The following is a 25606-nucleotide window of genomic DNA, read 5'->3' as shown; positions in this document are numbered from 1 at the left end:
AGTTTGCCGACAATACAAAACTGGGAGGAGTGGCCGATACGCCAGAGGGCTGTGCTGCCATTCAGAAGGACCTGGACAGACTGGAGAGCTGGGTGGAGAGGAACCTCATGAAGTTCAACAAAGGCAAGTGCAGGGTCCTGCACCTAGGGAGGAATAACCCCATGCACCAATATGGGCTGGGGGCTGACGTGCTGGAAAGCAGCTCTGCGGAGAAGGACCTGGGAGTGCTGGTGGACAAGAAGTTGACCATGAGCCAGCAGTGTGCCCTTGTGGCCAGGAAGGCCAATGGTATCCGGGGTTGCATTAGGAACAGCATTGCCAGTAGGTCAAGGAAGGTGAACCCTCCCCTCTCCTCAGCCCTGGTGAGGCCACATCTGGAGTACTGTGTCCAGTTCTGGGCTCCCCAGTAGAAGAGAGACATGGAGCTACTGGAGAGAGTCCAACGGAGGGCTACAAAGATGATGAAGGGACTAGAGCCTCTCTCCTATGAGGAAAGGCTGAGAAGGCTGGGACTGCTTAGTCTGGAGAAGAGAAGGCTGAGGGGGAGATCTTATCAGTATGTTTAAATATCTGAAAGGAGGATGTCAAGAGGATGGAGCCAGACTCTTTTCAGTGGTGCCCAGTGATAGGACAAGAGGCAAACAGAGCAAACTGAAACTGAAAATAAGGAAAAACTTCTTTACTGTGAGGGTAAGAGAGCACTGGAACAGGTTGCCCAGAGAGGCAGAGTCTCCATTCTTGGAGATATTCAAAAACTGTCTGGACGCGATCCTGGGCAACATGCTCTAGGTGATCCTGCTTGAGCAGGGGAGTTGGACCAGGTGATCTCCAGAGGTCCCTTCCAGCCACAACCATTCTGTGATTGCTACAGATGTGCAGTAACCAGTAGTTAAGAATTATGATAGCACTTTATTTACAAACCTCTACTCCTCAAAGCCTAAACTGATATGGTACTTCATTCAAGATAAAAATCTTGGCCTAAGGGCAAAGTTCCAAGATTGCTTTAAGCCAAGTAAGTTATGTTGCTTCAGGATACCCAGATATCAATGACTGCTTCATCTGCAAACCTTGTCAGGCACATTCCATCAACACCCCCAGATGGCAAGATATATACTCCAGAGCTGACAAAATCACTTGAAAACATTAGTTAAACATAAATTTTAACTGCCTGCTTACTCAATGCATTAAAACATGGCATAAATCATACATGACAACCAAAGTGATCTTTGACAAATGCCTTCTTCATCCTGGAATTTCTTTAGGGCATAGCAGCATTCCAATACTGTGGGTTTTGGCATCCAAAAAGCATGGAAACACCTATCTTCCAAAAAGCATTAGGACAAATTCTTCTGCCTGATATTACAGATATAAATGCAGATAACAAAAGATTGCTTTAAAAATCTATCATGGTATTTGCGATTCCTAGATGCTTTGATTGCTGGGTTAACAGGCAAACAAGTTTAGCAATCCCACACACTTCACTTAATATGATGACAACAACAACATGATGTTTGCTTGGATTCCTACTTCTAACATGCAGCCTGCAAAAGAATTAGCACTGCAGCATGCATGTGCTTTGTACAGGTCCACAGACACGGTTCAAATCAATTCCTCTGCTGAAGCTTATTGATCAAATCTCTCATTTGACAACAGTTCCAGAACTCTATCCAGGGGAAGGAGGGAACCTTGCTTTTCAGAAGTTCATTTTAAAAGACTGCCAATATAGAATCTATAATATGACAGGAGGTGGAGACAAGGAATAGAGAGGAGGCAATAGCTGTTTGAAAATAATAATAATACACTGTGACCACAAAATGATTTACTGTGTCTTTATTTATAGCACAGGCAGTGTCAACAGTCTCCTGGGCTGACTCCTCTCTGTAGGAGCCAAGTCTCCAGAGCTGCCACTTTGCAAGTTAACAAAAATAATGGTGGTAGTTCAGAGGACCCATGCAGCTCTGCAACAACACCATTTCACCTCTTTTCAAGCAGAATACAGCTATGCAGCTTTAACAAATCTGTCCCAAGAGACCAAGTTTTACAAGCATTTGCCCATTCCCGAAGTGCTAGCTGTTCTACAGTTTCAACAATACACAGAGCTCTCCCAGAAAAAATACTCACAGGCCTCAAACACTGTCAGATGCCCTCTCAAGTAGCTTTAAGTCACGTTTCTTTCTTTAAACACAGAATGCAGGAATAAGATCTTGCTATAAACAGACTGCTGTATAAAACATACCATCAGCTTAATGCACAGTTGCTGACAGAAAAGCAACCTGAATATAATGACATTAATAGGAAACAGAACATCAACTGCCTGCTGTATTAAGCCAGTTCCTCCAAAATCATGAATATTTTGTGCAAGTCTGAACTCCTGCCCTATTTCCAAGTACATACTATAACTGGAAGATTTTCAAAGAAGGGCAAGAAAAATGATCAGAGATGTAGCACAAGTTTCCTGTATAGACTAAGATTACAAGTTTTCAGGCTGGAACAGAGGTGACTAGAGGATATTACAGTGATGGTGTGCAGCATCATGATCAACACAAAGAAGTTACCAATCACCATTTTCCATCTGTTTCTTTCACAGCAAGAAGTTTTTCCGTTCTTTTTCTGGGAGAAAGCCTGGGGGAGACCAGAAGCAGGGGAAGGTGGGGGACTGGGGGGGGGAATGGTGTGGCGAGTTAAAACAACCACCAAAAAGCCAGAGCATTACATACTCCTTCCAGCAGTATGCAGTTGCGCTGAGAACCTCTGACTCAGGGTGCTGCAGGCAAAAAGAACAGATATTAAGAGTTTTTCCACAAGGCCAGGAAATCCATGAGACACAAGTCAGTGGCTCATTGGGAGAGTGTTTCAAAGAAATATCACTACATGCATGGCCTGTTCGTATGTTCCTCCCTAGGTACATCCTCTTTGATGCTGCTGGAGACTGTGCCTATCAAGTCCCTTTAAAGATAAAAGCCCACCACCAAACCATGCAAATAGCACCAGCAAGAAAAAGGAAAAACTCTGTTTGGATGTTAACACCTAATTCACTGATAATACTCTTGAGTCATCTAATGGGCTTTAGAAGGACCAAGTCTCAAGCCTTAATCCACTACAAGGTTGCCTTCACTATAAGGCCCATTGTAAACAGCCTTGTTAAAATTTTAGCAAAGACATCAAGGATGAATAGCAATGGTCCACTGAAGTTGACAGTCAGACTCCAATGGCCTTAGACTAGTTCCCCAGGGGAAAGGGAGAGGAGGGGAATAGATTCAAGCATATTTTTTTCCTAGGACTTGAGAAATATTCAGTTCTTTCACTGAAGCGTATGCTGTTCCCACATCAAAAAAAAATCCACATGCTCAAGTCTGCTTTGTCCTACACTGACACGACAGAGTCCCATCTTGCAAATTGTTAAGTTTACTTCTTATAACTTATATTGGACTGAAATCAGATACCAAACTCTTCATTAGTTTCCACAGTCAATACATGTGCATTCATTTCAGTCGAAGAAAATACCTCCACCTGCCATTTCACTTAAGCACCTACATAGCACTCCAGTATTTGTGCAGATTAACAACAGAAAGCAAAAATCAGCTTTAGTGCCTGAAGCTTTCATTAGTAAGAACTGTATAACTACCACAAAAAATCCAACCTAATACGGATGTTACAAACAGTTTCTCACCACTGGTATAATACACACATGCATTTCACAGTACAGATCCAGACTGGCTTGCCTAGCCCTTATTACTACAGCATCACATCTTTGCTAGACGTGTTATTTCTACACCCTTATCCAGCAGTAGCAAAACCAGAGGCACATACCCTTTTAAGATCAAAAGCTCACCACAGTGATTCAAATAGACTAACCATCTACAAAATACAAAGTATTACCCAGTACTTCAAGGAATTAAAATACAGTGTATTTGTTTAGCAAATGCTGACATTTCAATGCCAGCCATTATAAGTGCTGTTCTCACATGACAGACTAGAGTAGAACAAATACTGCATTTCCTCCTCTCCCTTAAATTTCCACTTTCAAATACATGCTGTGAAGATTTATTGAGTATATGCTCAGACTTAACATTGTAACTTTGTGACAGGTTTCATATGGTTAAGAAAGGGATTCCATCTCAAACTATATTTGTCTTAACTGTTAAATTACAGTGTATGTACATTAAGACTTCAAGAATAACTGATATCTACTTTGTATTTATACAATTTCTTCAGAGAAGGCTACAATACATTGCTAGACAATCCCTGGTAGTTGCTTTTGGAGCAATTCTGCTATTACTTTAGGCAGAAGCTTGCTAAGCAAGTCTTTGCAATATAAGCAGTGCTATACACGCACTGAAATCACCATCCAATGTTAAAAGAAAACAAAATGAACAATGACCACAAATGACAAGATACTATTAATTTATTATGAGCTACTTTATGAACACTGAAGTCATCCCAGGCTGTTCTAGAGTAGCAAACCTATATACACATAATGAGATTGATTATTGCTAATAAAATGTCTCAATGAATGTCTCAAGAAAAAAAATAACGCCTATAGTTTTGTATCTCTTTGCTTCTTATGCCATGAGATGAAATACTCTATTACTAATGCCCATGGCAAGCAAGTTCCTTAAATAAAGGCTGACTTTCCAAAACTTCTTCTTCAGTTGTCTTCTGAAGCAAAGTCAGCTGCTAAAAACTGTCTGATCTGTGGTATGGCAGCTTTAGTTGCACAAGTCCAAAAGCTGAGACACTAGCCCAAGCTGAAAATGTAGGGAAAAGAGACATTTCAGTGGCAGATGGTGAAGACCTCTTCACCCATTTCAAAGCTAGATTAGCACATATCTGCAGCTGTTAGAGCTGGGCCCTAGAAGTCGTCTGTAAATTAAATGCACTTTCCTCATGAAGCTTTACACCAAGGGTTACTTGGAAGAATATGCTTTGTGCATATTCTGCCCAAAATCCCTTGTGGTAACATGCAGGCACTTTAGCAAATCACTGTCTTAACCAACAATTACACCAGCTTTGAAAACGGAAGGTGTCTCCTGCACATCCGAAAAAGAAAAGCCTTAGATCTTCTACTGGACACCATGAAATCCAAAAAATTGTCGTGACTCTTTGCCTTCGGTGCTAGGAGCACACGAGAGTATCAGCATTAACTCAACCTTCAAAGATTTCATAAAAGCTACTTTGATGAAATATACTGTACAAAACACCAACAGCAATACTACTGGGAATCTGAAGATGAAGTACCTACTGGCACTTCCTCTATTTTTGGACTTAACAAGTGTTGCTATAGAAGCAGTACTCCATAAGGTATCTCAAATATCCATACAGGCAAGAAGCCAAGGCTTTGGAAACAACCAAGTGCAGACAAGTGAACCTAAATCATCTGATGCATAGTCCAAGATTCAAAACACAGTATTATACTTCAGGAGTCCTGAGAAATCTGGAAATACCAGCTCATGTTCAGTCTGTGGAAACTCCAATTTAAAGTGGCCAACAGCTTGGAAAAGTTTTAGATTCAAGCAGGAACATAGCTCACAGAAGAGCTGTAGTTTCAGAAACACAACGGACTGTGTAAAACCTGGGAATATGTAGATCTGCAGGATTACAGAACCCTCCCTGACTAGCAAGACTCTGGCAGAGGGTCTGAAAGAGCAGGATGCTTCTGAGCTCGATCCAGTTTCTCAGCAAGAGCAGCAAGAACAAGCAGCCTCACAGATGGAACCGCGTGGGAGGGAGAAAGGATAAAAGTCTGCCTCGGGAGGCCTGTTCCAGCTGCTACTGAAGCCTTGGAGGAACTGGTACAAGTCATGAAGAAAAGAGTTACCCATAAGGAGCTACTCTTTGTCTTGACTTTTTCCTGAAGCCCTCTTACCCTACCCCATGTTTTTCTTTCATCCTGGTACTTCAGGATTTGAGAGAAGAGTTCAAATCAGAACACTGAAAACAGTGCTTGACAAAAGGCAAACAAATACTGTGGGGTTGTGCACAACATCCATCTCCTTTCTTCATTCTCTTTGTTGGGCATCCTAGAAGAAACTTAACTTAGAAGCACAAAAATCAGAGCTCTCTTTAGAAATATATAATTGAGAAGTGACAACAAAAATATATTTTCTTTTCATAAAAATTTCCCTACTAACATTCTCAAGGCCAGGAAGAGTTTGACCAGGACCAGGAGACAGCAATCCAACTGATACGTGTTATCAAAACACAATGCTTTAGCAACCATGATATTCTTTTAAGAACCCCCCTAGTTCATGCAAATTAACATTTCAGCAACTTTTAACGTGTCCTAATACTTAAATACCAAATCTACAGCATGGTAAGTACAGTCTCTGTATCACAGGACTAAAGTCACATTCAAATATTCCAGCAGCTCCAAGATCTCTCTACTCTGCTGACACCCATTACCATAAAGCATGATGCATGCACTGAAGACATTTTCGAAGTCCTCTTCTCGCATGCTGCTAGCATAGGAGGCAGCACTGGGGAAGCAGGATAACGCTAGAAAATTCTTGGACCCAACCACCATTTGTCTGCAGACTTCTTCAATAATGCAGCTTTCAAACTTCAAAACAAAACTTTCTTTGCCTTCTTGTGCATACACTTCCTTTCTTTTACAAAGCATTATGCTATAACCAAAAGATACTGACATTTTGTGGCTCTTTTCCTTCAGGAAACAACTGAAAACCTTCAGCTTTCCAACCATATTTTCACCAATTAAGGTACAGGTTAGCTTTCTCAACTACTAAAAATGAACAATGCACAATTCTTTACCTAGTTTATTTGTTTTTTAATCCATGTATATAGGCAGATGAAGGCAGAGAGAAAAACAGCTACCTTTTATTTGTGTACTTCAGCTGTTACTGCCCACATCTGAACTTCTTGTTCTCTCCAACAAAAAAAAAAAAAAAAAAAATCAAAATTACTGGTCACTGGCTGTGCCTAACCCATCTGGTCTACCAACATAAAATAGCTGAGTACATTAAATGTGTCATCAATCACTGTTAATTACTACATTAACTTGGGGAAGGAATATTGATTTTTTTTTTTTTAAGAACAAATACTGTTTAAAGGTTAGCCTTTTTTTTTTCTTGAATGCTATCTGATTACCAAGAGAAAATAATTTACAGTCTGTACACTAAAGCAACCCTGTCACATAGCTTGTGCAATTCTTTTGTCTAGTAAAATATTTCAATGACTTTCTTTTGAAAGTGACTACGTTGCAATGCTAGTTTTAACCAGCATTAAGTTTAACCAGAAACTTAATTATTCATATTCTTAAGTACTTCACATTCATTGCATGATTTTAACTGCATAGCCGTTCCCACACACTTTTCATCAAGCTCTTAGTTCTGACCTTTGGCATGCTCTTGGAAAGAAACATATCTCAAAAAACAAGCTACATTATCTTCAAATGGACACCTTTACTCTCCCACTGCTTCTGAGGCTGGACTGTCTCAGCCCCTGAAGATCTCAGTGCCACTACATTGCCTCCATCTCCCCTTTTACAGAAAGCAAGCAAGCTGACTTCTCCATCACAGCCAGGAGAGTTCCTCCCTGCATCCGTGCCTGCTGACTGAGCTTCATCCAATCATCACAATTTGGGAAGAAGGGGCACACAACTTAGCTCAGTTCTTCAAGGAAGTTTTTTTCTGTTCCTCAATTAACATTTTGAAAGCTCATTGAGCTATTGCAAAATCTCAAAGTTATTTTGTTTGAGGACAACATCAATTGCATTTCCTAAGTGTAGATGACACATACCATGCAAAAACACCTGCTGATACAGCCCTCATGTCACTGGCAGGGACCGATTTGCCAACCGTCTCTGCCTGTACATAACCATTACTCCCACCGCTGCCACATCAGCAGGACTGATTCTGCAGCTGCATTAGCACAAGATGCTAGAAGTCAGGTGTAGACAAAAGGTTGGAGACCAGAACTGGTCAGCAGTGCACTGATAAATACAGATAAATTCAGCACTGCTGAGATAACTGAATTTGCTCTAGTCACCAAAGAAGACGAATTAGAACCCCAACTTGCTCCCCATTCATACACACGCACCCTTTTGCTCCTAAGCTCCCTTTCCCATAAGATCACCACAGAAACAGGACTACATTTGCTAATGTATACTGCAGGAAAGAAAGCAGATCTCATGTAAGCACCCTCAACTCTGGCCATTGCCCAACTCATTTGACCACAACAGCAGTCGCTCATCCACAGAAGTTAGGATCATGGGATTCAAAGTTTACATTTTTGCATGCTTTATTACTTCTTCCTTACACTGAAGCACATTTCTTCTTCTAAACATTAATATTGCTACCAAAACACAAGCACTTCCCACAGCAAAAGCAAAAACCCAGGAGCTTTCTAAATCTGGGATATAACTAGAGACCAGATTTCTGATCACATGAGAGAAAAACACACACATTCCCCCCACTTCTGTAGGGGTGGGCACATCACTAAGCCAATTGTCCTCTTTTTCCCAGTCTGAGCTCTTGTTCCATTCTTGCTGCATTGGGACTTTACTACCACAATAAGAAGGATGGATAATAAGGTCAAACTCTTCTGTAGAGGTACCACATCTCTCGTGTCCTCCATCTTCCACATGTAGACCCAAGCCTAACTAACTTTTGCTATTACTTTTCCATTTCTGCTTTTGATGCACCTCTATTTTTCTACAACCTATAAAGGTGTTGTGATGTATGACTGTAGCACATTATATACTTGTATATCATTTTACTCAAAAGATTTTCTAACACAGCATCACTTAATCTCAAAATTTACATACGACTATAAAGGACACCGCATTGAACAAAAACTACAGATTCGTCTTTAAATTGCAATACTACACTGATTTTTTTCATTACTATGAAAACCTGTTCTCCTCCCCTCATCAGCATATGAAAAGTGATGATGTACACCTGCAAGAGCACAGCAGAGCAGCGGGTCAAACACTGAAATTCAGATAACTGACAGCACTAAAATACCAGCCGACATCTACCTCTGCTGGGAAAGGAAGTTTCAACTGCAGCTAGAATTGGATTTTTTTTTTTTTTTTTTTTTGGTATGTAAAATATTAGTTAGCAGTCATTTTTTTCCCTTTGGAAGAATCCAGAGAATCATTTTTTCTACAACATGCTGCTATTTAGCGTGAAGTTTATTACACAGAGAATACCTACCCCATAGCATTGGTAGCTTCCCACAGACCACATTACCTCCTGGGTCATGCCTAAAGCACATTAGATTACCTCTAGGACCACAGGGTAGTCCTGTGCACACTGCCCAAGTTACTGGCTTATCTGTCAAAGCTGCCAAGATATCAAGCATTGCAACTATATAAGCTTGCTACTAACTGAGCAGTCACCAGAGGAAGACAACACAAGCTCATGCCTTTATTTGCATGAAAGTTTCAGGCTTTCCCACCTTATTCATTTGTAAATTAGAGGTCACACTCTCAAACCACAAACATGACCAGAACAGAAAGTGAACATTTCTCCTTTCTAGTGATTGAGTTAATTCATGCATTAAAAATGTAACCCTATTTAGCTCATTTCAATGACCAACATCTCTTTAAAACTTGAACCTTCAGTTAAAAATTTCAAGTTGACACCTAAGAATTTCTCTCTAGCAAAAGCAAGGGAGAAACAACTCACCTTATTCAAACTTTTTTATTAAATAATTATTGAAGCAAAAAGCACAAGACACCTTCTTAAAGGGACGTTGGCAGGTTACCTTTCAAGAGAGAGATTCCATGAAGCTTTTGAGAGTTTACTTGCTACATGTTACTTGTAACACCAGGACTATTATTTAATTCAGAGCGAAGGAAGAGCCTTGTTTACTTTATGATTTAGACCACATTTTATGTAGCCCATTTTGTCTGCTTGCACAATTTTGACACAGCAAGACAAATTGAAATTGTTTCTCGAAATAAGCGTGGACTGTAAAGCCACAAAAACTGGGACATATTTCAAAGACTGACAGAGTATCTGCTGTGTTTTTAAGGAGATTTTAAAACACTCAACTGCCAGTTGAAAAAACAGACTTCAACTCACTATCTTCAAGGAAGGCTTAAATCCTTAGCTTAGATATGAAAGGATTCACCTTCTGTTAAGTTTCCATGATCTATTCCGTATCACCAAAGGAGCTGCAGATTGAAGCATATACTGCTGTTTATGGCTTTGCACACTATTTAGCTACATGCACACAACATTCTTCCCTATAAAACATTCTTATTTGAGGGTTTGAATTAAGCATCAAAGCAATTTAAACCTTGCTTTGTCCCTTTTCAGCTGTCTCAATTATCAAAATAACTCTTGCCCAAACATTAGTCTTTTATACACTCTTCCAATTTATTTTTTTAATTAAGAAACCCTTTTCATTCCCCTAAATATCTTTTAATATCTGAAGTTATTAAATAACTTAAACAATTTAAACTATTTATTTAGTATCTTAAATTATTTAATATGTTAAATCTTCACACAACAGTTTCAGGTAATACGCCAGAAGCAGTTGCTCTGATTTCAAGATGAACAGCCAAGAAGTACCAAAACTATGCTATATTGACTTTCCAGAAAGCTCTAATACAAAAATCCTTTGCTTTATGACCTGCTATGTGCAATATGTTGAAATAAGTGGACAGGAAGGAGTACAAAGTAATTTAAAAATCCTGGATTTTGTTGTTTTCAGTGATAATCTGGATACACCTTGTGTCACCATGAACATAATGATTTGTAAGTAACATTATGCCAAAGGGAAAAATGGCCTAGAAATGGTTGTTAACATTGCAATTCCTTTCTGTAGGAAGTCAGTGAACATGCAAAGCTACTTATGATACGCTACAAAAGACAAATAACTCCTTTGGATTTTAGTATTCTCTGAAAATTTATCTTTCAGCAACAGTTTTAAATTCTAGCAACCTTATTATGCAGGCCCTGCAAAGCAAACATGCCTCCATTACCTCAAAAAGCTCGGTTCTTGAGAAAATTAAGTTTTTCCCTGAAATGGAATGGGGAGATAAGATCAAGCAAAAAGGAGCAGAGAGACTTACATCCAAGTGCACAGAAGCCAGCAAATATGTAACGAGGCAGTCATCTCCACCAAGAGTGCAAGAAGCCAATAACATAAGAAAACATCTGCAAGTCTGCTAAAATATACTGCATTAAAGAAGCTGCATAACTCCAACATGGAATTATACAGAACAGTTCACTTTGACCAAGAGAGGTTTACTTCTCATTCAAGGATATACTGAACAAGTAGTTTTCTACCATAGAAGTCTCTTACCTCTGAATATTACAGAATTTATGAATCACTTTGGACACTTACCTCTTCCTACTCCGATTTGGAAGTGCTATAATCAGTTTAATAGATGTTTACAGGACAAAACAATAATCCCATTGTGTTCTTAAATTCAGGGTAAACCAATAGCATGAAGACCCACAGCAAGAATTTATTCAAATATCCAGTTCTGACTTTACACTTAAGCCTCAATATGGGCTTATATCACACCAACTGACTGAAGTCAAAGGAAAATACACATCCACATAAAGACCAGGAATACTGTTCCTTGGGTTTTCTGTGGTCCAGGTAAAAACACTTATCAACTGACTAGAGGAAATTAGTCCTTATATCTACAGTTTTTGCTTTGTGGCATGTCGGTGGGTGGGGAAGAAGGGGGAAAAAACAAACAAAAAAACCCCCACACACCCCTGCATCCTGGAGGAAGAAAGCCAAGAAGGTATTTATAACACTGTTAGAGTCACACAGGTACTTCAGGTCTCATAAAACCAGCAGCTTTACAAAACAGCTATTTTTTACTGCCAGAAACCAAGTGAATCCTCAGCTTAGTGCACCACAGCAAAACATTAATTTTGATTACACACAGAGAAGAACCCATTATCCTTATGTACCTACAAAAATCTGCTACTTGGGGTCTTGATTTTCCTTCCTCCCACTTTTTTCCTTCAACTTCCCCCCCCTTTTTTTTTAAAACAACAATATGAAGTTGGTGAAAAATCCCCATTAACAAGACACAGTGTGGGTACACTAAGGGTGAGTCTGGAGGACCATACAAACAGTATGGCCTGGTGACTCCCACTGCAAACAAGTGACAAGGGGAGAAAGCAAACCGGAAGGAAAGAGTCAATTCAGAGTTTGAAGGAGTCAAAACAAGGAACAGATGAAACAGTAAATGGGGAGTCTTCTTTGCTGTGGCTGAAAGGAACTGAACTGCTACAGCATCATTTCGGCACAATAAAAATACAAGAAATCTTGATCACTGTAAGTGCAGTCATATAAACATAAATAAATAAATAGGGCAATGACCCAAAGGTATTTACTTTTTTCCTCTTCCTCAACAAATGTTTACACATAAGAAAGAGGACATATGGGCCAGAGGATTGAGATGTTTTTCTCCCCGAAATACACCCTTCACACTGGGGAGCAATGGAGAACTTGCACACAACACACACCCAGCAAAGCTGTAAAACATCCTTCCAAAGCTGCAATCAGCAGTTAGAAACACTTCCATGAATGAGGAAAGAGCTTCTTGCCAAGGAAGCCAGTAAGAACAAGTTTCACACAAGATTTCAGAGAGGGAAAAATAAAGGCCATATTGACCATGCATCCCTGAAGTCAAACACTGCAGAGCTAGAACTAAAGTTCATGTGGCTCGATAGCAGATGATAACCTCATAAGTTAAGAATCATCTCAAAAAACCCAATACTTGGACATCCATCTGTCACCCCTGAAGTCTTAAGAGGAAGAGACACCAATCAGAAAGAAAAAAAAAAAAAAAAACCACACACACTGAAGCCAAAGTAAGCATTTCTTTTAATTTTCATGTCATTTATCTGCCTACCACCTCTGAACCAGACAGACAAGCTCAAAAGCCAGTTTTGGACCTTTCCTGAGATATACGTCTTGCATATTCATAAACAAGACAGTTTTGGTGACTGAATGCAGTTTTTCTTTAGGCAGGGACTCAACTCAATTCAGTAACTGATCATTTCCCTCAGCTAGACCATTTCCTAATGGAGAAAAGGGTTTTCCAACTAAGACACCTGCTCAACAGCCCTTGGTCTCTCTTTTGAGACAAAGTCCACCTGGAAAGTCAGCTTTCTAACTAACAGGCATAGAAAACAAGAACTTTGGCAAGAAGCATCAATAACAAAAAAAAAGTTTGCACAAAAGCCATGAAGATTTAAAAAAAAAAAAGAAAAGAAAAAAAAATTCAGACCTTCTTTCCAGGCTGAGCAAGTCTCCCACATACAACACAAAACATCAGAAACAAGTTACCCAGAATCGTAAGCCACTGCAAAGAGATTAAAGCAACCTACAACTCTTCAAGAGCAGGACCTTTAGCCAGCAGTGAGGATTCAGATGCTACCACTTGCGGGAAAACATCTCTAGATCTCTCCCGCCCTGCAGTAAACATGGCATATAGCAATTTAATAAGAGATCACTCAGCAAAATTTATCACACTGAAGGTTCAGAAGAAAGGTTATGACAAAGTATGTCTGCTGGCAGGGAGGCTAAATGGAGAGGCAAAGAGGGTTGACGAGAGGGTCTGTTCAAGAAGAAATCCACTCATGGAGCAATGGAAGAGGCAAGCAACTGCAAAATGCTGGACCATGAAACACTTATGTTCCAACATGATACTGCCAAGAAAGCGCTCGGAGACATGGTTTGCAGGCCTTCTCATTTACTAGTCCTCCTGCAGCTGCAGCAAAACATTAGTACCTTTTCCTATGTTTGCTAGGATTTCACACCCACACTTGTTAGTTGGTTACAACATATGCTCAGAATTCAGTTATCTGCACTCAGAGGCTGTGATAGTTTAGATTTTCATTGCCAGTGTTAAGAACAAACCTCAGAGCTATATTCTGAGGCCCTGGAATTTAAATATATGATAACACTGTAAATAAAAGGAAACAAATTCCTTAAGGAAAACGTTTTAAGCATGCCAGATCAGTTCCCAATAGTAACTGCTCTGTAAATATTTATCTCTTGTTAAAGCAGTCTAGAACAGAGAACACCTTGTGTTGCAATACTAGGAATGCAAGACTCATCAGCCCTCAGTACACTTAAAAGAGGGGGTTTTGGTGTGTGTGTGGGGGGGCGGGGGGGGAGTCGTTTTGTTTTTTATAAAACAACCTGAGTACCTGGAAGCACACCCATTAGAAGGCTGCTCATTTATGGTACCAAAACAAAAAACTGAAGGTAGTTATACAGTGAAGTTGTCAAGCATATTTAATTGGGAACAGATTTTCACAAAAGGAGACCTCATCCCCCAAGGGATGTAGACAGTTTACAGCAGAAATCTAAATTATTGTCATGAATAGACTTTTTTTTTTCCTTCTTCTTTAATAGCCTAACTCGCTCCTCTTTAAAGTTGCTCTAGAGAACGCAAACACTGGAGAGTTTTCCTACTGGGGCAAAAAGGCAAGGGGGACGGGGAAGGATCAGATGTTCATCTCAAACTCATTGGATTGGGAGCACCACGGGAGTGGCAGGGGGGAAAGAAAGCTCAGGCTTCAGTCTGATAGGGTTTCCAGCTTGCTTCCCAGCTCCCCAGCTTGATCAGTTCCTTCCAGCACAGGAAGGAATGCGGGGAATGTCATTCATAAGGGCCCTTGAGAAGATCTAGGAATTGGAAGTATACAATAACTGGATATCCTTCACGCTAGGAAGTCTGATAAGCCCTGTGTAAAGAAGATGTTCTCATTTCTAGCCTTAGATGGCCACATCTCAAGCTGCTTGCTTTTATGCCATTTTAAGTTAGATAAATACTTAAACAGGAATGCAATGCTTTCATACTATCTATGCAGTTATAACTTGAATTCAAATAGGATCTATCCTGGGACACTCTAGTTTAGCTGTTGTACTACAGGATTTCATGTCTGCAGTGCTATATTCCTCAGTCAATTGCTCTTTAGGCTTTTTTCGGCCCACTTCCTTTCTAGTGTAGTGGTCAAGCTGCTGGCAGATTTATAGAAGTCTTAGGCCTAACCTAAGAGTCTCCGTTTCCTTACTTTCTTCTCCTCTTAAAATGGAATTACCCTTGGCAAAAAACTTTCCTGCCCTGACCTCACTCATGCCATGGTCAGTATTACTCAATGATACCATTTCCTCAGTCAAACACTCTGCTTTTATGTTCTGTGTGCAAGTTTCTCATTTGCTCCCTTGCTTTCAGTGTCCCTGCACATCAGTTTATTTTTAAACTAACATTTTTATAGCAGAAAGCAGAAGCGGTGTGCTTTCACTTCCAAACTGGGTACAGCTAAGATTATTATTACTGTCAATAATAGATGTAATGCCAACTTCATCTGATGGTCTCAGAAAATGGGTACTAACTACACATCTGCCATCCTAGATCACTGTCTATCCCAAACATTCACTGCAGCTTTTTTCCACGTCCCTACCACCACCACTACCAGCAACCCCCAGTTTACCAGCCAATTCAAAGGTCAACCCAATATTGCCTAAAAAAGATTTACGCTATTAACATCTTTAAGTGTGGATTATGCTTTGTTACTTTACATGCATGTGGAGCTTCTGTTCGGAGGAGAATTTGATTCCCCCCACCAAGGGAAAACCAGCTATCTTTACACTTGCAGTGCCCTGGACCATACACAAGCATCAGATTCATCAGATACCACCACCTATTTCTGTTTACAAGGCATGATCTAATATAGGGAACATCAGCAAAGCAAGCTCGCATTCAGCCACACTGTGGAACAAGATCATGTAATCTGTGTAAAACCACCAAAAAATAATAATAATAATCACTAGAGCTTGCTCATAAAACTGCATATTATAAGCCTTTTCTGTTTTCAACAATTCAAAATACATGCTCATGAACAAGATTTCAACTTACAAGGCCACCTACTTTTCAAGCTGTACTGTAGCCAATAAAAATGCTACACTTTACCCTGTATCACCACATCAATATGTACATTTTCATAAGCCTTTTCTCTAGGGATCCAGAAGCATCTAGCTCTTCTACATTATGCTAGGTTCGATAATGTATAACAAAACCTCAGATTGCCTTTCACTGTCACAAGTTCCTATGCATCACTTCCTTGTTTTTGCAGAGCTTCAGGCAAGAAATTACTTTCTCTAATGCTAAGACTTCATTCACAATTATGATTAAGCCCATCATCAAATGCTTCATTCTTAAGGCACAGAGCAGATGAGGCAGCAGCCTTCTTTCAGTACAGTGCATAGCACAGACTTTTATACCAGGATGAAGAAGAAACCCAGATAGATAGATAGGTGAGCACGGCCTTCACTTAAGTATTCAACACCTACCATGTGCAATCAGAAAAAACTCCCCGCTGTTCTCTTCCCTCTTCCTTTGATCATGCTTCCAGGCTAAAAATTGCATGAGAGGCAGCTTTCATTCAATAGCATCTTTCAGCCTCCAGTAAGCTCTGGTAGCAGATAAGAATTGGAGAAATAGTTAACGTCCTTTTTCCCTGCCCACCAAAGCATTGCCATCAGATTCAAACAGAAAATTAGTCAGGGAGAAGGGAAGAAGAAATGCACAAAGAGTCCATAGGGAAAAATAATCTATTTTAAGAGGCCCTTCTACATCAAGTAGATGAGGCAAACATGAATGCAAATGCAGCTCATGAAAGCCAATTTTTGCACCAATACACTGGAAGGATCAATTACTCAACAAGAAATCTAGATTTAAATGCACCTGACGGCAAGCGACCTTTTCATTTTGCTTTCCCTTCTTCTCCATCACAGATTGAAGCACCAAAAGATACAAAGATCAAGTCTGGTTCATACTCGTAACCAAACGCACCTGGTTCTTCCCACATCACCCAAGCCAATACTATGAGTCAAGTTGGCTAGTGAGCAGTGACAGCACTAAAACTAAATTTGCAGAACTCTAGCTTGTGATACTAGTCACCACCTACAGCAGAGCTGAGGTTTACAAAAATCCAGATTTTTTTTTTTGTTGACTCGCAGTAGAAAACACAAACAGCAACAGGCCATAGTTTCTGCTATGCATGTGGAGCAAGGAAGGGCTGTGTTTAGCACCAACACAATGAAGATGCTGTTGGCATTGTAGAGCTGTTTCTTTCACTGTCCCTTAAAATGCTACAGCATCCCAAATGGCACTCGCAGAAACTGCATGCTCTGCTTGGGAAGGCAGCACAATGCAGAAGGAAACAGTACCTTACCGTTCTCTTGCCCTCTCCAGTTTTATAAAAGGTGCCATCACTCGCCACCTCCAACAAGACCACCCCAAGAAACATGCCTTAATACCTTCTCAGAGCTATTCCAAAAAGATGCCTACTGTTCCTCCTACATGCCAGACTCCTTTGCAGGGTATTTATCCTATTTTGCAAGAGGCCAACCTCCGTTTCAGAAAAGTCCCCTACAGATTCAGCAGAAGCAATAGGCACAGCAACTTTTTTTTTTTCTTTTTAAAACTGCGCTAGCTAGCGAAGTAACTCTTTTTTGGTGTGAAGAAGCTCAATCTACGTAGCGCTCTGCAAAACATAACCCAGCCTGCAGGAAAGTTCGGTTTTACCTATGAATTCTCCTTCTACAACTTTCCTTGTCCAGTCCGCGCTGTGGGTGTTCCCTTCCCGTTGGTTCTTGGGAATGAGATAACCTTTAAGTCCTTACTTGTTTTCAGTTTGAGTCATGAAATTCAAAGTTAAGGCCGATATTCAATCTTTCATCTCATCCTTCCTCCTTCCAAGCTAGACAACGTTCACAAGGAATACCTGCCTTAGGAGCTCTGTGCTTCCAGGCTTCAAACTTGCCCTTTCTTTCCACCACACTCTTCCACTTCCCCAAATTACCAAGCTCTCTCAAAATTCATCAGCAATTCCATTTTTCAGAGTCATCTGTATTTTAAAAGGATTAATTATGTAACTAATATAACTTGCACAGTATCACTTGAGCAGAATGACATACCTTGCAGTTATGTTTTATAAGACCCTACAGTAAGAACCTAGGCCAGCTTTTGATCACCGCAAGAACCACCTGCATTCAGGATTTTAACAGAATGAGGAACAAGCACTAACAGAAACTAGGTGACTGCAGTTCCCAAGAGGAAAAATGTAACTTTCCTAATACTTTGAACACTCCCTTTTTAAATACTTGTTCAGAACAGCACACAATAGAACTAATTCATTGTTTCAGGCTTACATTTTGGATGCTTTTCTTGGACTGCTGTGTACAAAACCAAAAGCTTTATAAACATAACACTAGCAAGTCCCAATCTGAGCAATTTTTTCTACAGAGCAACCGTAATGTTTTTCTGTAAACTATTTTAGTGCATCATGAAAACATAGCACAGTAAAAGCATGTTAACTCACCATAGATAACTTTGTAAGAGCTGCCGGCTTAACCGTTTATTAAAGTAAAATGAAAACTCATCCAATAGGGGAAGAAGAATTAAAGAAACTGGGGGGGGGGGGGAAGGAAGGAACCAAGTAATGTCCTAATCTATCTTTTATCCTGAAGAGAGGCAAACAAAATAGAAAAAAGATACTTTAAGAAAGATTCTATCATGTTATATGAAAATTTGAACAGCTGCATATTCAGTGTGCAACACTCAAAGATATTAGTATGGATGCAGTTGTGATGCTACAAATTCATATCAGTGCTCTAACGCACAATCACAGAGAAGACAATGCAGCACTCATTCAGAAAATTACAATATCCTGCAGAATCTCTTATTGATACTAGTGACAAGCCTGTTCTGAATAACTGCCATTTCTCAAAATTAAGTTAATGCAAATTGTATCAGCAAACCAATGTTACCTTGTGCATTTGACAAATGAAGTTTGATTTTACATACAAGGCCTAGTACACAACTGTTCACAGAATTTTTAGAGTAATTAAATCTTAGTGACAGACACCTCACTAAAGCATCATTTCTTCAGAAAAAATTAATGAGTAGTGAAGAACTGTGATAATTCATACGTAGAAAATAACTCTTTATTAAACTTAATTCCATTTATCTTTTATCAGATGTCAGTGTTTATCAGCATGAAGGAGCCCTTAAATATCATTTAAAACAACACATTATTATACTATGAGTATGTCCGCAGTCCAGACACCCAAACTGAGATTTTTAATCTCATAAAGGTTATTTTATCCTACAAGATCATTTAAAACAAAACCCTTGCAATCTGATTATTCATCCAGCAATTTACTGGCTTGTTACTAAACGTATAGATACACACATACAGAAAAGGTCTACATGAGATCCAACTTGAAAGAAAATAAGAGATCCAACATGATGGCAAACCAGATTGTATCCAAGGCAGTGTCTTCAACACACGACTTCAGCAAGTCACCTTTGCAATATGGAGAGCTGAAGAATCCACTGAATGTTTTCCTGGACATCATCACCTTGTGGACAATATACTGCTAAAATACTGGGTCAGATACTAAGGATTTCTCTCTGAGCTATTGTAATGATGGACTCTGACCCCAGAACAGACACTGTTCATACCTCAGACCTCCGATGAGCTATATTGGCTGCGCACCGTCACCTTCGGTCTCCAGCTCATCCCAACTACTTTCTGGTTACTGTCTGGTCCTTGGCCAAACTAAACGGCTGTCTTGAAGCATCTTTAGGGTAGAAAAAGACCTAACTCTAATCCTGACCAGGCTAGCAAGAGGTTTCTTATTAGTCTAAAATCCAATTTTCAAAAATGCAATTTATGTTTCAAAAATACTTCTTTTATTTGGAACAGATCAGCAGATGGCTATGTGTATTGATGACCACAAGTCAACACATATTCCTCTGCACTAGTAGAGCACAGTTTGAAGCAGTTTTTAAATCAAAACTTTTTAGAGATAACATCCAACTGGAAAAACATGAGGAAGAAAAAAAAAAGGAAGTTGATCAAAATGTGTCCAGGAGTGAATGCCATGATAAAAGCTTGAATTTTTATAGAGGCAGCCCAAGCTGTAATTCCTTGCAAGGAAAGAACCACAGAAGCTTTCCAAGAGATTGGAAAATCTTTTCCCTATTGTTTCTTTTTTCTCACCACTATGAAATGGTGAGTTTTTACTAAAAAAAAAAAAAAAAAAAAAAAAAAAAAAAAAAAAGCTTTACGTAAGTTTTTTTGTTTTTTAAAAGAAGACTCGCTATCCCTTACTCTAAGTAGCAGTATTCTAAGCATGGGTTGAATAAAGAGATAATTACCATATTCCTAATTATTGACGCACACAGCTCTAGTGTTTATGCTATTTCTCAGCTTACACTGTTTGAGGCAAACCCACATATTTTCAGTTTTCTTCCCCTCCCTCCCCAGCCCTAGATCTCTGGGAGCAGCAAGCAAGCTGAGAAGAACCAGGCTCCTTTCATTGCTAAGGAGCATTGGTATGCCTGGACTTTGGGAAACTGGAAGAAGAGGTAAACGAGAAACAGAGGCCATCTTTTTAGGGAAGGGGACTCAAAACTGAAGAGTAATTTTGAATTAAGTGACAGACACATCCTGTCAGCTTCTCTGTCCAATAATACACAATTTTACAAGAATGCAAGTTCAAAGGACTCCAGCAGGGGTCCGATAAAATTTTAAACCAACATCTGGCCTTGCAGACTGGACAGCAGGATTGAAAAAGACGACTACAGAAAAGCTACAGGATAACTGGAAACAGGCTGAAGGTAACATGGAAGAGGAATAGAGTGGAAGATGACACCACCAAAGAAGAAGCCAGCAGCAAGGGTCAAGAATACCTGGCAAATATTTAATGAATGTTTTTACCACTGTCCAAACAACATATTCAATTAATACTTCCTTGTGGTTTGTGACTAGCTTTGCAGTTTGGAACAAGCTAGCAACAAATACTATTCAACAAATAGACCATTCTGGTAACATTACCCTGTGTACTTAACCCTAGATACAAGACAAGTAAAAATACAGAGTCAAAGGATTTTTTTGTTGTTTCGGGTTTTTTTATATACTGGGTTTCCAGCAAACACAAATACGCATATCACCAAAGAGTGTAATATAATCACTTCTTTAACTGGAAGAGGACATGACACCAAAGGAATGTTTCAACCCCAAGATTAAGTTGGCAAGGCTGTGTAGTGAACATTCAGGTTTTCAAACCTGAAAGAGAGCACCGCTTTAAGAACATATTTATGCCACTTAATCTTGGGAGCTGCACGTTCCACTTGAGAAAAATACAAGGACAACTAACTATTACAACCTTACCAGGGTACAGAACAGCATATAAGCATTCAAGGAATGCTTCAAGCAATCCCAAACTGCCAAAAATAAAGACAACAGGCTTTCAGGGGAGTTTCAGCAGTCTATAAACAGACAACTCCAGTGCTTCCACCTCTGCTCCTGGTACCATCAGGGTGAAACAGAGGAAAATAAGCACGCTCATCGCTGGACACCATGGGAGCAGAAAGTCAGACCTGCTCAAGCTATTGCTTTTCAGAAGCATTCAAGCAGCGTGAAACGCAAACAATTCGCTCATGGTGAGGATAACAAGACCTGACAGGTTGAGTTGAAATGCCTTCCAAATCATCTGTAATATAACACAGGTCGAGGAGACCTGCAAACTTATTGCTATCCAAATACTCAGAATGATCTGAAGGGAGCCTGGAGTTCAAGCCCTTGAAGATCTAGACAAAATGCACTCCAAGTCATCCCAGCTGGAACTGAGTCCACCTAAGTATCTCCAATTAGCTCTTGTTATCAGGTAACCTTTTTCAGAAGTTCATCATTCCATGGGTGTCTGCAAACACCCCATTCCTGGTTTTCCTATTATTTTTTATTCTTAAAAAAAAAAAAAAAAAGAGGACAGTGCTGGTTTTTCCTTTTTCCTCTGTCAATGGAAAGTCACCCTTGTTGAAACATGAGGACAGGAAAGCAGAAAACTTCATCTTGACCAAAACAAAGATTAGCCTTTGCAAGAAACTAGCATTTCCATCTTATTGTTTTTGCTAATAAGTCACCACTAAAAGGCAAGCAATAAGTAAAATTTATTTCCACTGATGAGTTCATACACATCACATATGAAGAACTTTGTGTACAGAACCTGCTATCTCCTAATCTTGGTCTGATGGATGCTCCTCAGGCTTCTCAAGAACTTTTTCACTGCCTTTTCTTGATGCTGATCCTAAGTTCTGTAGCTCAGACCCATCAGGCTGCTTCTGCTTTATGATAGCCTGTTAAAGATCACACTCCATGAACACAGATTTCCAAACAAACGTTTTCCCCCAAAAGAATAAAAGCTTTCACTCCAAGTGTACGCTTTTCTTTCATGCCTCTATCCCATTAAATAAATGGGAAGTTCTGGTATTCCAAAGTAACTTTCAAAATGCATCTCATGTTGTTCTAATCTGCCTTTTTTTTTTTTCTCCTAAAGCCAGGTCCTGAAGCAAAATTAAATCCCAAAGGATGAATTTAAAGAATTCAGACAACTGAGGGGACAGCATAATATTAGCTAAGGAAATCTGTGAGATGCACATGCTAGAACACCTCATCCAAATATGAGAAAAGCATATAATTTGGAAAGTTGTGTCTTACACATTTTGGTTTATACAAAAATTTGCATTTGCTAAAACTTACTCTTTCTAACTGGGTGGCATTTCACATTTCCAAATGTAATTGGGTGAACATGTTGCCATGGTTACAGTAGGATTCTGCAATAACTTTGTTGCCTTGTAATTGCTGTATATTTGTATACAAGCAGCTGAGGTTTCTTAATTCAATGGCCTCTTAACTCTTTCAGAAGACTGTGGAGCAAGAACTGTAGCTTTTAGGCTGAAAACTCTATACAGTAGTGATGGAAACATCAGAAACTTAAAACTCTGTGAAGTGACAGATCATATGGCAAAAAAAAAAAAAGAAAAAAAAAATCCTGCCAAGAACCAGATTATTATATAAACTTCACAGTTCCTTAGCTTTTAAAAGTGTTGCTGTTTTAAAAAAAAAGTCTCATTCAGATAATTAACTTCAGGTAGCTTTTGGCAATAACTGAAAGCACTTTGACAGTAGTGAGTTTAACACAAGTCCCATTTATTCACAGTATATAATACCAGTAAAATCAAACTGCATTGGCAAAAATATTATTTACTCAACAGTGAAATTCACTATAGCACAGAGGGCCAAAATAGTAATTTGAGATTTAAGAGGCAGTGCAAGTAAGATTATGAAGACAACAGAACACAGCTCTGTGGTAACACAAGCACAAAATAAAGCTGCCTGGATGCCCATGTTGAGAAGAAATCAACAACCCTCCTCCAAAACCTTTTGTGGATGGCAAGTATATCCCCCCACCCCTCTGAACTGCACACCCCATTCCAGATTTATAAATGATTTTCACACCCTTAATCCACCCACACCTTTCCAATATAGATCCCACTTTTCAGGAAGATTTTTAGACCTGTAATCCACCCTAGAACATTAAGCAAGCCTGTAATAATAAACTCGCTATTATAGCCAGAAAACAAGCGTTCTTCAGTGACAAGCCTAATTTATGCAAATCTTTGGAAGCAAGCTATTGACAAGCAAACAAACAAACAAAAAGCTTCCACTATCATGAAATGCACGCACAAACCAATTACGCAAGTGTTTTGAATAAAGGGCAGGTTTACCTCCCTCTAAACTGTACAAGGTACCTTGCTATAATGTCAAATAATTGTTATGTAAATAAGTTTGCTTGCTTAAGATGTCATGCTGTGTTTGCCATGCCACAAGCACTTAAAAGATAACATTTAAGAAGCTTGAGGATTGCACAGCATCTTTCCTGATAAATTCCTGCAGCAAAACCCACACACAACTGCTCAACAACACCTCCCTTCTTGCTGCTCCAAATACATTATAATTATTTTTTTTTAAACTACGACATGAAAATTGTTGCATAAATCAACACTTCACGTTTTGGAAGAAAAGGCACACAGCAATTTCAAAAGAAAAAAAAATCTAGTGAGAAACAGCAGCTTACGGTTAAGGACAGAGTCCCACATTAAGCTTGGTTTAGATCTGTCATTTTCTGTTGCAGCCCCACAGCACTGCAAGTCTTCCAAACACCGTGATGATTTTTAAGGGGAGAGTCTTTGCTTTCTCCTTACTGTTATAAATAATAAAAAATAAATAAAAGCAGCTTTTGGGGGGGGGCGGCTGTCAATCAAAACTTGGGGTTTAATTCATTCAGATAGGCAGCTGCCTCTCAGGCCGAGCGGGGAGTATCTTGAGCACGAGTGAAACGCCGCACCGGGGATTATCTCCCACGGCGAGAAGCGCGTTTTCGGCCGAAGCCCGCGCGGCGGCACGCGCTGCGCGCCGGCCCGCCCGCGGCCGCAGGAGCAGGGCCGCCGCCCCCCGCTCGGAAACTTTCCCGAGGCGCGCGTTACCCGCGGGGAGCGGCGAGCCCCCGGCCGCCGGGCCGCGGCCCGCACCGCGGAGCTCCGCCGCCGGCGCTTCCCCCGCGGCAGCCGGGCCGCGCCCGCCGCCGCCGCGCCACTGGGGGGCACCGGGCGCCGCCACCGGGCGCCGCCGCCGCCCGGCCCCCACCCGCCGCCGCGCCAGGGCCCACCGGGCCTGCCCCCCTCCCCCCCGCCCGCGGCACTCACCGCTGCCCGCATCGCTCCCCGCCGAGCCCCGCGCAGCACCGAGGCGGCGGCGCTGCTCACCCGGGGGGGGGGGGGGCGGGGGGAGGAGCCGCAGCCGCCCGGGAGGGGAGGGGCGGAGCGAGCGGAGTCGCCAAGGGGGCGGGACTGGCGGCGGCGCGGGCCCCACCTGCCTCATTCACAAAAACGCGAGCGGCGGGGAGCCTGGGCGCGCTGAATGGGCGGGAGCGCTGCCCGTCACACCCTCGGCACGCCCACCGACTCGCTACACCCATGCTGAGTGATGGCGCGCGGAAACCCCGCCCCGGCAAGCGGGCCGCCCAATCAGCGCGCGGCAGGAGCCGTCGAGTGGCTCAAATGCACCCGCCACTGCGGCAAGGAGCGCTCCGATTGGTGCCGGGAGCTGCCCATCTCCTCCGTCTCCGGAACCCTCCGCGTTTCATAGTCGGAACACAGCGGAAAATAGCCGTGCACCGCCGATCCCTTCAAGAACGCGGCAGCCGGGAGCGGCCTCGTCAGAATTAAAAGCCGGCGGGCAGAAAACCTCACAGCCTTAAAGGGCCATGCAGCGGCCACCACGGTGCAGCTGCAGGGACGGCCCGGTCCAGCGCGGCGCGGCTAGAGGAGGCGGCGGGGAGCCGCGTACTGACCTGGGTGGCCACGGGCAAGGCGGAGAGCTGTGAGGCGAGGGCCCGGCGCGGACACAGCGGCGCGCGCGCCACCAACGAACTCAGCCCGTGAGCGGATCCGCCATCTTGGAATTTTTAGATGGAGAGTCACGTGGTGCAACCATTTTTCCCTCCCGGCCAATCAGGAAGCGCGGTTTATTTATAGCAGCATCTCCCTCTCTTCTCCCCCGCGCCTTCTCCCGTCCCTACGGGCGGGGGGGGAGGGGGAGACGCGAAAGCGCGCTTGCCCCGATGGGGGGGAACCAACCAGGCCACGCCTTAATTCCCCCCCCCCCCCCCCCGCGCGTGGCACGGGGCCTGTCGCCTAGACGACGGCGCGGCGCGAGGCCCGGTGGGCTGAGGCGGGCCGCCT

General features: G+C 41.4%; 1 protein-coding gene across 7 annotated transcripts in view; it reads right to left on the bottom strand.

Annotated features, from left to right (window-relative positions):
- HDAC4 (histone deacetylase 4) overlaps window positions 1-25307 on the bottom strand; it is a 279008-nt gene extending 253701 nt beyond the window's left edge. For 4 of the 7 annotated variants that reach the window (XM_067298642.1, XM_067298648.1, XM_067298646.1 and 1 more), the window contains exon 1: window positions 25216-25307. The gene's annotated coding sequence lies outside the window, so the exon portion shown is untranslated. Of the gene's footprint in view, window positions 1-23940; window positions 24242-24568; window positions 24634-25215 lie in introns of those variants that run through there. The other 3 variants (XM_067298643.1, XM_067298645.1, XM_067298644.1) reach the window with 3 other exon arrangements.
- Between the last annotated feature and the right edge of the window lie 299 nt (window positions 25308-25606).

This window comes from Apteryx mantelli, chromosome 6 (genome assembly GCF_036417845.1).
Source record: "Apteryx mantelli isolate bAptMan1 chromosome 6, bAptMan1.hap1, whole genome shotgun sequence".
Lineage (NCBI taxonomy): Eukaryota > Metazoa > Chordata > Aves > Apterygiformes > Apterygidae > Apteryx > Apteryx mantelli.
The sequence above is the reverse complement of the archived record's forward strand: the minus strand, read 5'-3'. Positions and strand labels throughout refer to the sequence as shown.